Source organism: Erythrolamprus reginae, chromosome 10 (assembly GCF_031021105.1).
Source record: "Erythrolamprus reginae isolate rEryReg1 chromosome 10, rEryReg1.hap1, whole genome shotgun sequence".
Lineage (NCBI taxonomy): Eukaryota > Metazoa > Chordata > Lepidosauria > Squamata > Dipsadidae > Erythrolamprus > Erythrolamprus reginae.
In genome coordinates this window covers 35,348,376-35,362,907 of record NC_091959.1, presented here as the reverse complement: position 1 = coordinate 35,362,907, position 14,532 = coordinate 35,348,376, and the positions used below count along the sequence as shown (strand labels likewise).

Sequence of the window (14,532 nt, the reverse complement as noted above, 5' to 3'; positions counted from 1 at the left end):
CACTTTTCAAAGGTAGCCCCATGTAGAAAGCGTTGCAGTAGTTACAGTAATTACAGGCAGCCTTCTTGTGACTCGAGGTGCCCTTAGGGAAGGGAGGGGGGCAACGAGAGCTTTGCACCCTATAAGTGGAGCCGGAAGAGCTGCTGGGAGAGGAGACCAATGGCAGGAGGCCCCCGAAGTGGCAGATCTGGGTCACCGGCTGCCTTTTAAAGCATTTGGCCATGCAGACCGTCTGCCCCAGAGGCCAGAATAACTTTGGGCTGCCCTACACCCACTTTCCAAAATGAGACAAGGTCGCTTCACCTGGATTCAGAGAATCTCTGACGGTGCAGAATTCATGTCTGGATGCCAAGTGGGTCAAGGGTGGAAAAGGAGACTGAACTCTGGAGCAGCGTTTGGTTAGAAGGCAATTTCCTCTTCAGAGCTGAGCTGGGCTCCTTCCGACGGGCAAGTGGCACAACGCGCAAGAGGGGCACAAAACCCACCCGGTCACCCCAGGCCCAGCAAGGAAGCCACCATTGGCCCCCATCTTCAGCTAACTCTTCAACAAATCACTAGAGTTGTGCTATGTTCCTTCCTGCTTCAAACACTCTACTATCATCCCAGTGCTGAAAAAGCCCTCTATCAAGGAACTGAATGACTACAGACCAATTGCTCTAACATCTGTAGTTATGAAAACCTTTGAAAGGCTAGTGATGTCCCACTTGAAAACCATCACGGATCCACTGTTAGACCCCCTGCAATTTGCATACCGAGCAAATAGATCAACAGATGATGCTGTTAATATGGCTCTACACTATATCCTTCAACATCTTGAATCTCCAATGATCTACGCTAGGGTCCTCTTTGTGGACTTCAGTTCAGCATTCAATACCATCGTACCGGACATTCCCTTAACCAAACTAAACCAGCTAGCGGTACCTGGACACAAATTGTTTCAAATCCTACCCTCAAAACGTCGCTACAGAGCCCTGCACACCAAGACAACTAGACACAAGAACAGTTTTTTTCCGAACGCCATCACTCTACTAAACAAATAATTCCCTCAAAACTGTCAGACTTTCTACTAAATCTGCACTTCTATTCTACTAGTTTTTCTCATCATTCCTATCACCCATTTCTTCCCATGTTGACTGTATGACTGTAACTTGTTGCTTATATCCTAAGATTTTTATTAATATTGCTTCTTCATTGCTTATTTGACCCCTATGACAATCATTAAGGGTTGTACCACATGATTCTTGACAAATGTATATTTTATTTAATGTATGCTGAGAGCATATGCACCAAGACAAATTCCTTGTGTGTCCAATCACACTTGGCCAATAAAATTCTATTCTATTCTATCCTATTCTATTCTTTTGCCCTCTCCGTGGGATCCTTAGTGGTCCTTGGGCTTGCGTGTTTTTTGCAGACATCTCATGACACAACTATATAACACCATCAGGGCTAGAAGGGAGTGGGGTGCGTACTGGGGATGGTACCTAGTTGGGTCATGGTTTTCTGCAAGAAAACCAACTAAAAACTCAGAGGGCATCAAGGACAAACCCCCCCCCCATTTCAGCCTTATAAATATTCTCTTTTATTGGTTACAAATATTTTCTATTATTGATATCGTAACGTAGAAACATAGAAGATTGACAGCAGAAAAAGACCTCCTGGTCCATCTAGTCTGCCCTTATACTATCTCCTGTATTTTATCTTAGGATGGATCTATGTTTATCCCAGGCATGTTGAAATTCAGTTCCTGTGGATTTACCAACCACGTCTGCTGGAAGTTTGTTCCAAGCATGTGCTACTCTTTCAGTCAAATAATATTTTCTCACGTTGCTTCTTATATTTCCCCCAACTAACTCCAGATTGTGCCCCCTTCTTCTAGTGTTCACTTTCCTATGAAAAACACTTCCCTCCTGAACCTTATTTAACCCTTTCACATATTTAAATGTGTCGATCATGTCCCCCCCTTTCCATTCGGTCCTCCAGACTATACAGATTGAGTTCATGAAGTCTTTCCTGATAAGTTTTATGCTTAAGACCTTCCACCATTTTTGTAGCCTGTCTTTGGACCTGTTCAATTTTATCCATATCTTTTTGTAGGTGAGGTCTCCAGAACTGGACACAATATTATTCCAAATGGGGTCTCACCAGCGCCTCCATACAGTGGGATCATAATCTCCCTCTTCCTGCTTGTGATACCTCTAGCTATGCAGCCAAGCATAATACCTGCAAAGCCCTCGGGGTTATGCCACAGCTCACAGAGCATCACTGGGTGCCCACCTGTTTTAAAAAATGGCCTTTGTAGGGCCGGAAAAGGCGGGGAGAAGCCTCCGTGGGGCCTCTCTAGGAATCTCCTGGGAGGAAAAAAGGGCCTCCACCCTCCCTGGGGTTTCCCCAATCGCACACATTATTTGCTTTTACATTGATTCCTATGGGAAAAATTGCTTCTTCGTACAAACTTTTCTACTTAGAACCTGGTCACGGAACGAATTAAGTTCATAAGTAGAGGTACCACTGTATATGCTATAAAAGCTCAAGACTAGCTCGTGATTTCTTCTTGCTACGCCTAACCTAAAGTTGTTCGAACAATAATTCTTATTCCAGGATAACGATATTCAAATCCCTGCTGCAGCTTTTCCGTTCTATCAAGACAGCCTCTTCTAAAGACCCAGAGAACCACATCAGCTGAATTTCTCTTTTTCAGACCTGCAGAATTAAAACAATTTGTGCAAGTAGAATCCTTTGGAGAGAGAGACTGTCAGTGACGCAAGCACATATTTAAATTAAGGCTCTGTCGCACGGCTTTTACTGGGCTACATTACAAGAATGAAAAAGGAACAAAGAGCAGTTGAGTTTTCTGCGGAAAATAAAACCGCTCGATAGCCTGGCTGGCATTTTTTACATTCTCTCACAGAGCAAAGAACGGGTCGACTCCACGCTGTCCTCATCAGCTTCCCCGTTCCGTTTGATGCCCCAAAGTCACCCACCTCCTGATCTATGATGCGCTTTGCCTAACTGGCTGGACCCTCTGCAGCTCAGTTTCCCATCATGTATTAGGATGTTCAGGGACTGCCCTGAGGAGGAATCCAGCCCTTCCATATCTACAAAACCAACCTGTTCGTTGGAATCACATTGATGCTAACCAACAGATGGAGGCAGACTGCAGACAGGCTAAAAATGGGGGTAGGGTAGGGTAGAATAGAATAGAATAGAATTGGAAGGGATCTTGGAGGTCCTCTAGTTCAACCCCCTACTTAGGCAAGAAACCCTCTACCATTTCAGACAAATGGTTTTTATTTTATTTGTTTGTTTGTTTATTTATTTATTTATTTTGTCCAATACACAATGAGGGTTTTAGTGGGTATATATCTATATACACGTAGTAAAATACATGATGAAGGTTATAGAGGAGATACTCATAGTAAAATATATCTAAGAAAGAATAGAAAATAAGATATAGTAATAGAACATATCAATGAAAGAATAGAAGAAGAGATACAGGAATAGAAGAAAGGTAGAGGAGATATAGGAGAGCAATAGGACAGGGGACGGAAGGCACTCTAGTGCACTTGTACCCGCCCCTTACTGACCTCTTAGGAATCTGGATAGGTCAACCATAGATAATCTAAGGGTAAATTGTTGGGGGTTTGGGGATGACACTATGGAGTCCGGTAATGAGTTCCACGCTTCAACAACTTGGTTACTGAAGTCATATTTTTTACAGTCAAGTTAGGAGCGGTTAATATTAAGTTTAAATCTGTTGTGTGCTCTTGTGTTGTTGTGGTTGAAGCTGAAGTAGTCACCAACAGGCAGGACGTTGCAGCATATGATCTTGTGGGCAATACTTAGATCTTGTTTAAGGTGTCTAGGCCCAGGATTGAAAGTGTAGTCTCGTAGGATATTCTATTTCGAGTGGAGGAGTGAAGGGCTCTTCTGGTGAAATATCTTTGGACATTTTCAAGGGTGTTAATGTCTGAGATGCGATATGGGTTCCAAACAGATGAGCTCCATGCTCTTCTTAAAAACTACAAGCGTTGGAGCACACACAACTTCTGGAGCCAAGTCGTTGCATTGATTAATTGTTTTGTCAAGGAACAGTGTTGCTTCTCTCCTTGTTTAGTTTCCACCCATTGCTCCTTGTCCTGCCCTCAGGTGCTTTGGAGAATAGTTTGACTCCCTCCTCTTTGTGGCAGCCCCTGAGATATAGGAACGCTGCTATCACACCAGCCCCTAGTCTTTCTTTTCATTAAACTAGACATACCCAGTTCTAGCAACTGTTCTTCATATGTTTTAGCCTCCAATCTCCTAATAATCTTTGTCGCTCTTCTCTGCACTCTTTCTGGAATCTCAACATCTTTTTTACATTGTGTCGACCACGACTCAATGCAGGATTCCAAGTGTGGCCTTACCAGGGCCTTATAAAGTGGTATTAACCCTTCACATAATCTTGATTCTCTCCCTCTGTTAATGCAGCCTAGAACTGTGTTGGCATTGTTTGGCAGCTGCTGCACACGGCTGGCTACTATTTAAATGGTTGTCCACTAGGACTCCAAGATCCCTCTCACAGTTACTACTAATGAGCAAGGTACCACATATATTGTATCTGTGCATTTGGTTTTTCTGGTCTAAATGTAGAAACATGGAAGACTGACGGCAGAAAAAGACCTCATGGTCCATCTAGTCTGCCCTTATACTATTTTCTGTATTTTATCTTAGGATGGATATATGTTTATCCCAGGCATGTTTAAATTCAGTTACTGTTCATTTATCTACCACGTCTGCTGGAAGTTTACTCTTTCAGTAAAATAATATTTTCTCATGTTGCTTTTGATCTTTCCCCCAACTAACTTCAGATTGTGTCCCCTTGTTCTTGTGTTCACTTTCCGATTAAAAACACTTCCCTCCTGGACCTTATTTAACCCTTTAACATATTGAAATGTTTCGATCATGTCCCCCCTTTTCCTTCTGTCCTGCAGACTATACAGATTGAGTTCATTAAGTCTTTCCTGATACATTTTATGCTTAAGACCTTCCACCATTCTTGTAGCCCGTGTTTGGACCCGTTCAATTTTGTCAATATCTTTTTGTAGGTGAGGTCTCCAGAACTGAACACAGTATTCCAAATGTGGTCTCACCAGCACTCTATACAGCGGGATCATAATCTCCCTCTTACTGCTTGTTATACCTCTAGCTATGCAGCCAAGCATCCTACTTGCTTTCCCTACCGCCTGACTGCACTGTTCACACATTTTGAGACTGTCAGAAATCACGACCCCTAAATCTTTTTCTTCTGAACCTGACTTTTTTCATCCTTGAATTTCATTTTGTTAGATAGCACCCAATCTAACAAAGTCTGTCAAGATTTTCTGAACCTTAAATCTTCTGCAGTGTTGCGAATCTGCAAATTTGATGAGTTCCCCATCAATCCCCTCATCCAAATCATTGATTAAAATGTTGGGTACCCTGGGGTACCCCACTGCATACCTCCCTCTATGTAGTTGCAGTTCCACTGAACAATACAAGTTGAGTGTGGTTGTGTTCAGCCAGTGACGAAGCCAGAGTAGGGAAATGACCTCCTCTGGCCCTCCAGCCCTTGAGATCTCCTGCAGGCAGGCTCTCCTCTTGAACTCCCCTGAGCAGGAATCCCTACTTTCCGTAACAATCAACCATCTACAAATCCAACCTGATACACACAGGAGCCACCTCCACAAACTGGAAGCATGTTGATGCTGCAGGCAATAGTGTGCAGGCAAAACCTTGTCTACTCTGCCCTTCCATCCTTAGTGCCCCAGGCGTGCAGGCCCTTCACTTGGAACTGCTTTGCACTGGTTTAAAACTTGCCGGACAGCCCTCCCACTTCAGCACTATGGATTGTGTACTATTCCTTTAAGTTAGTAGGCTAAATCTTAAAGGTTTTTCAGAGATTCATTATTGTCTATTTTGGGCGTTGAGATGCTGATAGGGTCTACAGTACTTTTAGAAGCCTCTACAGCACTGTTGGGTCTACTTTTATAAGCCTCTAAATCAGGGGTGTCAAACTGGATTTCATTGAGGGACGCATTGGGATTGTATTTGACCTTGGGGGGGCAGGGTGTGTGTGGCCAGCTTGAGGTCACTTCTGCCAGGGGTGCCTTTGGTGCCCTAAGGGCTCTGCTAGCCAATACAGGCTCCACATCTCTGTTTTTGCTAGCTGGAGGCCGTCCCAGCCCAAAACAGAGATGGGGGGGGGCATTTTGTCTGGCAGTGTGGGCTGGTCCTTCAATGTTTCCAGGGCGGCTCCGCGAACCAGATCTAAGCCGTCCCGAGTCTTCAGAGAGGGGCGGCATAAAAATCTAATACATTATGATGATTATGATTGATTATGATGATGATGATGATGATTATTATTATTATTATTATTATTTATTAAGCACCCCCGCGCTGGATCCAGCCCACTCTAAATGGAAACTTGTATTTATTTATTTATTTATTTATTTATCCATCCATCCATCCATCCATCCATCCATCTATCTATCTATCTATCTATTATTAGATTTGTATGCCGCCCCTGTCCGTAGACTCGGGGCGGCTCACAACAACAACTCACAACTATGCAACTGCATAGGAGGTTAGTACTGTACTCAGATTTGAGTACTAACCTCATATGGCACCTTTATTCTCTGAAAAAGCAACTCATTGCACTGGGAAATCAGATTATAATTTGTTGATATTTGCTTTCTCTCTCTTTTTTTTTTTACACTTTTCAGTCATTTGGTGGTTTTTTTCCTACCCCAATTTGGTATCTTTCAGGAAAGGTACCGGTATCTTTTAATTGCCTTTATATATTACGTCAAAGCATTCAAGTTTTTAAATATAACCGGGATCGTAATTTGCTTTTGGATATCACATGGGATAAAGTATCCTGAGTCGTCTGAACCAGCCATTGCAACCTTGGACAGATCACTTCCACTCTCGTATGTTTCAATGGTTTCACCCCTGACCGGAAGGATTTAAAGCTGTCGTCTCTCATTGTTTTCCATCTGAGATACATCGGATTTATTCAAAACCAGGCTCATAGAATATTCAGCTATAACATCTTCATCTAAAACATTGCCGTCGGAGCCCCTGCATATTTATTAGAATTCATCTCCAGCAAGGGGGCTCGTGAGGCTTCCTCCCAAATAAGCGTGCAGGGAACCATACGTGAGGCTTTATATTTGTGCCTCCATACAATGAAAACCATTCATCGACACAAGATGCTCTTAACATGGCAACTAACGTAAGGGCAGCCGTTGTCCCCCAGGCCTTTCAAAGGAGCCTTACGCTGCCTGAAACCAGAGACTGGGAGTGAAGAACCATCAGGGTCTGCTGGAGGGGCTTTCAAAAGCAGTGGCCATCACCAAGAGATGCTACTTAACCCTTCCTCCTCTTCTTCCTCCTCCTCCTCCAGGGCCTTCCCAACTCATCACAACCCCCGTCGGGTGTTACTGTCACACCTAGGACAGATCCGGCCTCGCCCCCATCCTTGCACTGGGTTGCTCCAGAAATCCAAGCCAACATGGTTTGCTTTGCAAAGCAGACGAGGGCCAAATGGAGACGCTGCTCAGATCCAGAAGCGGGGGGGGGGGGGGCAGGGAGGCTGCCCTTTGGGGCCCGGCTCGGCCCATCCTCCCACTTGTATCCTAAGATTTTTATTAATATTGATTGTTCCTTCATTGCTTATTTGACCCCTATGACAATCATTAAGTGTTGTACCTCATGATTCTTAACAAATATATATTTTTCTTTTATGTACACTGAGAGCATATGCACCAAGACAAATTCCTTGTTTGTCCAATCACACTTGCCCAATAAAGAATTCTATTCTATTCCACTCCACTCTCTATTCTATTCCATTCTCTATTCCATTCCATTCTCTATTCTATTCCATTCTCTATTCTATTCCACTCCACTCTCTATTCTATTCCATTCTCTATTCTATTCCATTCCATTCCATATTCTATTCCATTCTCTATTCTATTCCACTCCACTCTCTATTCTATTCCATTCCATTCGACTCTCTATTCTATTCTATTCCAAAGGCCCCTCCGGGTCGAGAGAGCCGGCCGGGCGCTCTCCCAACTGCCTGGCTTTCCCCACCGGAGCCCCAAGCCCGAATGGACGCGGCTGCTCCCAACGCAGAAGCAGCCCTTCTCCCAAGCCCGGCTGGCATCGACCGCGGGAGCCGCTCCCTCCTCTGCCCAGCCGTCCCAGCCTTTGCCCAGCATCGCCGCCGCTTCCCTCCGGAGCTGCCCCGGGGCTCCTTCCTGCGGGGCGCCGAGTCTGGAAGCCCCCGCCCCCAGAAGCCCGACCAAGGCATGGCCCGCAAAGCGTGGGCCCCTCCGGGAAGGGCGCTGCTACGGCGGGGGGCCCGGGCGGCAGGAGCGGCGGGCGCTGCCGCAGAGGCGCGGGGAAGGGTTGCTGGGGCGGGCTCCCCGCCGCACCTTCCCGCAGGAGGCAGCCGCCGCTTCCGGAGAGGCGCCCGCAGCAGCAGCGGGGCGCGGCCGGGGCACGGAGGGACGGGCGGCCTGGCACTCACCTCCTGGCGGGGCGGCGGCGCTTGGGCGAAGCCGGCGCTCCCATCGGTGGCGGCCCGCAGGCGGGAGAAGCCGGAGCCGCCGGGGCTGCCCGCGTCCCCCGAGCGCGGCCGGGCGTCTCCCTCCTCTTCCTCCTCCTGCCCGGCTGCCCCGCTCGTTTCCCCGCAGCCGCACGCCAGAGCCGGCCACGCTCCGGAGCCTCGGGCGGCAGGGAGGCGGGCGCGCCGCAGAGGCTCCGACGCCCGCATTGGTCGCCCGCCGCCGGAGCGACGTCGAGGCGCGCCAATGGCGCGGCTCGCCGGGGAACGGGGGGTGGGTTGGCGGGCGGCTGAGTCCCGGTAGCCCGACGCTGCGCTGCTGCTCGCCCTGAGCCCTCCCCCGCCCTCCCCGGGCAGGGTGGGGGGGCTCCCCGAGGGGCGGGGGGGGCAGCCTCTCCGCTCTTCTTCCCCGCCGTGGCCCCTGATGGCATGGCGCTTTGCCCGGGCTGCTCTGGGAGAGGGGGCGCCCCAAAGGGAGCCCCGGGGAGCAGCAGATGGCGGAGGGTGAAGGCGCCCGGAGGAGACTTTGCAGAGGAGCCCCCCAAGGCATCCTGGTGCCCCCCCCCCGGGTAGCAGCTTTGGGGCCAGGCTCCCTTCCCGGCCCCTATCTTCCTGATGCTCTCCAGGGCTTTTCTCGTTGGCCTGGCCCAGTCGGTGGTGGCCCCTGCGCTTAAGATGGACTGCTCAAGGGGAATGGGGACGAGTGCTCGCCCCCCCCCAGGCTCTGAGTGCCAGTGGAGTCCAGCCCAATTATGCTCCTTCACCTGGGCAGCCACCTGCGTGTCTGCATATGATTTTGCTACCTGCCTGGGTGCAGGAGCAGAATCGCACTGGATTCCACTTGCATCAGGGGTGGGAAGCAGGCAGGGCGGGATGGAACACAGTTCCACCAGTGGGAATTTATATATTTAGTTAATGGATTTGTATGCCGTCCCTCTCCGAGGACTCGGGGCGGCTCACACCATAAAGGAAGCTGTGTGCCCAGCTCCAGCTGACCATCCCACCCTCCAATCTTCCTCCTCTTCCTCGGAAAGCAGCAGAGAGACCAGCACCAGCAGGAGTTGCAGGGGGCTCATCTCCTCCCCCCTCTTTTCTCAACAGCTGTTTGGCACCATTCACCTGGCTACTCAGCCTCAGGCAGGGGGGCAACCCAGGAAGGAGAGCGCAGGAAACACGAAGCAAATGGTCACCCCAGAGAGCGACACTGGTGAGGTTGTACCTCAAGAGGTCTTCAAACTTGGCGACTTTAAGACTTGTGGACTTCAACTCCCAGAATTCTCCAGCCAGGTATGCTGTCTAGAGAATTCTGGGAGTTGAAGTCCACAAGTCTTAAAGTTGTCAAGTTTGTGGACAGTTCACTTCAACGCTGATGATCATTCAAGCCACGCCCACCTGGTCACATGGCTGTCAAGCCACTCCTGCCCAGTCACATGACCCTCAAGCCACACTCACAAAATAAACCACACCCGCAGTGTGGCAGTAAAAATTTTGGCTGTCCATTACTGACTAGCATCTCCATGACACACCTGTAGCCCTGCCCAATTTTGCTACTGCCCAGGTGCAATAGTGTAATTGTGCTGGACTCCGCTAGCACTCAGAGCCACCTCAGCGGCCCCCCCACTCTGGCCCTGCAGAAGGAGCCCTGGGCTCTTGGAGGTCCTTTGCTGGCTGGAGAATTCTGGGAGTTGAAGTCCACAAGTCTTAAAGTTGCCAAGTTTCCTGCTCAAGGGAATGCCAAGGAGTCTGAGCCAGCGCCATGTAACTCTCAAGAAAGACCAGACTGGGTCCAGCAAAGGTGTCCGTGGGCCAGGCCTCGGGGCCTTAGAAGGAGGAGCCTCCCCCCCAAAGCAATGGCCAGGCCCCATCCTGAGAGGTCCAGCAACCCCCTCAGTCTCTTAATCACCAGGTGTGGAGCGATGGAGGCGGCTGCTTACAGGGAAGGAGGGAGGCAGTCAGGTGGAGATGAGGAACAGGACATTGCCTAAATGGGGGGTTGGGAACCATAAGAACCTAAGAAGAGCCCTGCTGAATCGGGCCAAAGCCCATCGAGTCCAGTATTCTGTGTCACACAGTGGCCCCCTAATTGTCTCTGGGGATCTTGAGCAGAAAGAGAAGGCAAGACCCTCCCTTTCCCTTGACCCCCAACAAAAGGGACCCAAGGGAACCCTCCCTGCCTCAATTCAGATAGAGAAAGAGATAGAGAAAGAGGAAGGAAGGAAGGAAGGAAGGAAGGAAGGAAGGAAGGAAGGAAGGAGAAAGACAAATGGTACCCAAGGGAATCCTGCCTGCCTCAACCAACATAGAGGCGGCAGATGGACATCTGTTTCAATAACCACCTATTATACACTTGGCATCCCTGAATCTGTCTAATCCTGCCTTGAAGCTATCAAGGCTGACAGCTGTCACGACCTCTCCTGGAAGGGAATTCCATCAACCAACGACCAAAGCCTCACAGGACAGTGGAAGGGTGACTCTCTCAAGACGCTGACAAGGGAGGCTAAAAACAGATAAATTACAGGTTCTTCTCCATTTACAACTGGTCGCTTAGCAACCATTCACAGTTACAACAGAGCCCCCCCCCCCCAAAAAAAAGAAAAAGAAAAAAAGCTACTTACAATCTGATTACAAAGTTAACCGATCCTTCTTTCCTCCTTCTCTCTCCCATAATGGTTACTTTTCAAGAAGAAAAGCCAGATTAGTCATACCGACGTTTTATGTAGGACATGCTGTTTTCCTAAAAAGGGATGGGGTGAGAGAAGATTGGGGAGCCACCTTAGAATAAGACGTATAGGGAGGGAGGGAGGGGTCTTCTCTGAACCTCCTTCCTGCTTCTCCCCAGACAGGCTCCAGTTTTCCCGTAAGAGAACAGCGAGGGATTAATGCCCCTTAGCTACTGCTATTTATGCATGGTTTGCTTGGGTTGTGTGATTAATTTTTTTATGATAAGGGTTTTAATCTCTTCTTTCTAATACTGGATTGGTACATTGTGCATTGTGTTGTGAGCCGCCCCGAGTCTTTGGAGAGGGGCAGCATACAAATCTAATAAATTATTATTATTATTATTATTATTATTATTATTATTATTATTATTATCAATTCTTAAATACAGACTTGTTTTAGGCTTTCCACATTTTATCAGTTGGTTATTGTGCTCTCTACCTGGGGCTACCTTTGAAGAGTGTTCGGAAACTTCAAATCTTGCAGACTGCGGCCACGTGAGCAATCATGGGGAAGAGCCTTCTTTGTGGCGGCCCCGGCCCTCTAGAATCAACTCCCCCTGGAGATTCGAATTGCCCCCATCCTTCTCCCCTTTCTCAAACCCCACCTATGTCGCCAGGCATGGGGTAATTGATATACCCCCTAGCTTTTATGATTTATGTATGGTTTGATTGGGTTGCTTGACTATTTTAATGACAAGGGTTTTTAATTGTTTTTTAAAGTATTGGATTTGTACACTGTTTATTATTGTTGTGAGCTGCTCCGAGTCTCCAGAGAGGGGCGGTATACAAATCTAATAAATTATTATTATTATTCGGTCAGGCAGCTGCATATTTCTTTTCTTCCCATCGCAGGGAAAACTCCAGCTGCCCACAAGGAGGGCCATAAAAGTCAGGATGGCAGCCACAAACAACATAGAATATCTCCGGAACCACCTTCTGCCGCATGAATCCCAGCGACCAGTTAGGTCCCACAGAGTAGGCCTTCTCCGGTCCCGTCGACTAAACAATGTCGTTTGGCGGGACCCAGGGGAAGAGCCTTCTCTGTGGTGGCCCCGACCCTCTGGAATCAGTTCCCCCCAGAGATCAGAATTTCCCCCACCCTCCTTGCCTTTCGTAAGCTCCTTAAAACCCACCTCTGTCATCAGGCATGGGGGAATTGAGATATTCCTTTCCCCCCAGGCCTATTCAATTTATGCATGGTATGTTTGTGTGTATGTTTGGTTTTTTAATAAGGGTTTTTAGTTATTTTAAATATTAGATTTGTCATGTGCTGTTTTATTATTGTTGTTAGTTGCCCCGAGTCTATGGAGAGGGGCGGCATACAAATCAAATCAAATCAATCAATCAATCAATCCATCAATCAATAAAAATAAAATAAATAAAATAAAATAAATAAAATATAAAATAAAATGAAATAAAATAAAATAAAATAAAATATGATGGAAGACCCATCCACCCACTTTTTTCCATGTACATGTTTGCAGAAGTCGCCTTGTCTTTTTCTGATTCCCCACCACCAACACCCCATCTGCTGCCAACGGGCTAGTCCTGGATGTGCCCCGTCTTGCCCCGTAGCTACTGGGGCAACCTCATCCTCTCTGTTGCCATTAGTCACACAGAAGGGGTCAAAGGGCAGCCTCATTTCTTCAGCCCCCACCTCAGAGCCTATTGCCCCCCCCCCCCGTCTCCATGCAAATCATGGCTAGACAGGTTCATCCAACATGCACATTGAATCATTTTATGCCGTGTTGGAACGTAGAGATCGGGGAGCATTTTGGTTAGAGAAGAAAAAAGTGAGCCACTTACCATTGCCAGGACCCTGGCATAGACTGGGTGGGATGCCACAAACTGAGCCCAAGCCCTCCAAAACACTGCAGGCGGCGGTTCCCCAGGACCAGGAAGAAGGGGTGTGCAGTCCGGGGCTCTTCCCTGAATCCTCTGGTCTTTCCCCATGCAGGGGGGGGGCTCCCTGGCACACGAAGCCTCTGCCCAATTTCTGCCAGCCCCCTAACCCTAACCCTTCCTGGGACCAAGAGCGCTGCCTCCCCTAATTCATGGCCTAAGAATCCCTCCATTGTCTTCCTCGGGGCTTTCAAAACAGCGACCCCATTGTTGATCTCAAAGCAGCCACATGACTTGGATGCTGAAAGTGACCCACTGTTCGCCCAGGAGCTGCCACCGGCCCCATTTCAGCTGCCGTGCTCAGCCTGGAACAGCTTTGGGTCCATGTCAGAAGGTCAGCTGGGAGAGCAGCCTTCCTGGGGCAGGTCTGCAGCCAAGTGGCTGGTCAGGGCCTCCTCAGGGGCAGCCCCCTAACTCTGGCCCTGCTTTCTAGGTCCTTCCAACCACAGCGCTTCCTCCGAGAAAACATTGGGCAATAGTCTCTTCACCCAGACGTTTCTCCAGTACTTTCAACCTGCTTTATTGCTTTTCAAAATGGAATCTGCTTTAGTTTTGTGTTTGTCTTTATTATTTCATTGATTGATTGATTGATTGATTGATTGAATGTGTATTGCCACCTATTTGCACATAGAAACATGAAAGGTTGACATCCGAAAAAGACCTCCTGGTCCATCTAGTCTGCCCTTATACTATTTCCTGTATTTTATCTTAGGATGGATCTAGGTTTATCCCAGGCATGTTTAATTAAATGGTACCTCTAGGTGGCTTACAGCAGTGATTTTCAACCTTTTTTGAGCCGCGGCACACTTTTTACATTTACAAAATCCTGGGGCACACCACCAACCAAAATGACACAAATCTAATAAATAAATAAATACATACATACATACATACATACATACATACATACATACATACATACATACATACATAAATAACCCCCTCATATATATAATTCCATGTAACATCCCCTTATAAATACAGTCAATCATCAATCATCCCTCCTGAAATTTATACCGCTGTCTCATTTCTGGGTACTTCTCCTGTCTTTCCCCCTTTTCTCTCTCATGTTTCTCATTTCTCTCTCTTCCTCCCTTTTTCCCTCATTCCTTCTCCCTTTCACTTCTCCTCTTTTTCCATCCCTGTCTCTCTCCCCCCCTTATGTGTGTGTATGTATACACACTCCAACCATTTCCAAAACCAGGTGAGGGCTGGGGTTTAATTCTCTTTTATTCTTTTCAAAAACAGGTGAGGGCTGGGGTTTTTTTCTTATTATTTGGGTGCTTTTTACCATATGCTTCAAGAATCACCTCTCTCTCT

At 47.7% G+C, this 14,532-nt stretch overlaps 2 protein-coding genes across 2 annotated transcripts in view; one reads left to right on the top strand and one right to left on the bottom strand.

Moving 5' to 3' along the window:
- The window catches only part of GNAZ (G protein subunit alpha z), a 67,990-nt gene extending 59,238 nt beyond the window's left edge, over nt 1-8,752 (bottom strand). Inside the window, exon 1 of the mRNA XM_070762470.1 lies at nt 8,555-8,752. The gene's annotated coding sequence lies outside the window, so the exon portion shown is untranslated. The remainder of the gene's footprint in view (nt 1-8,554) is intronic.
- The window catches only part of RSPH14 (radial spoke head 14 homolog), a 104,670-nt gene that overhangs the window by 80,355 nt on the left and 9,783 nt on the right, over nt 1-14,532 (top strand). The window lies entirely within an intron of this gene.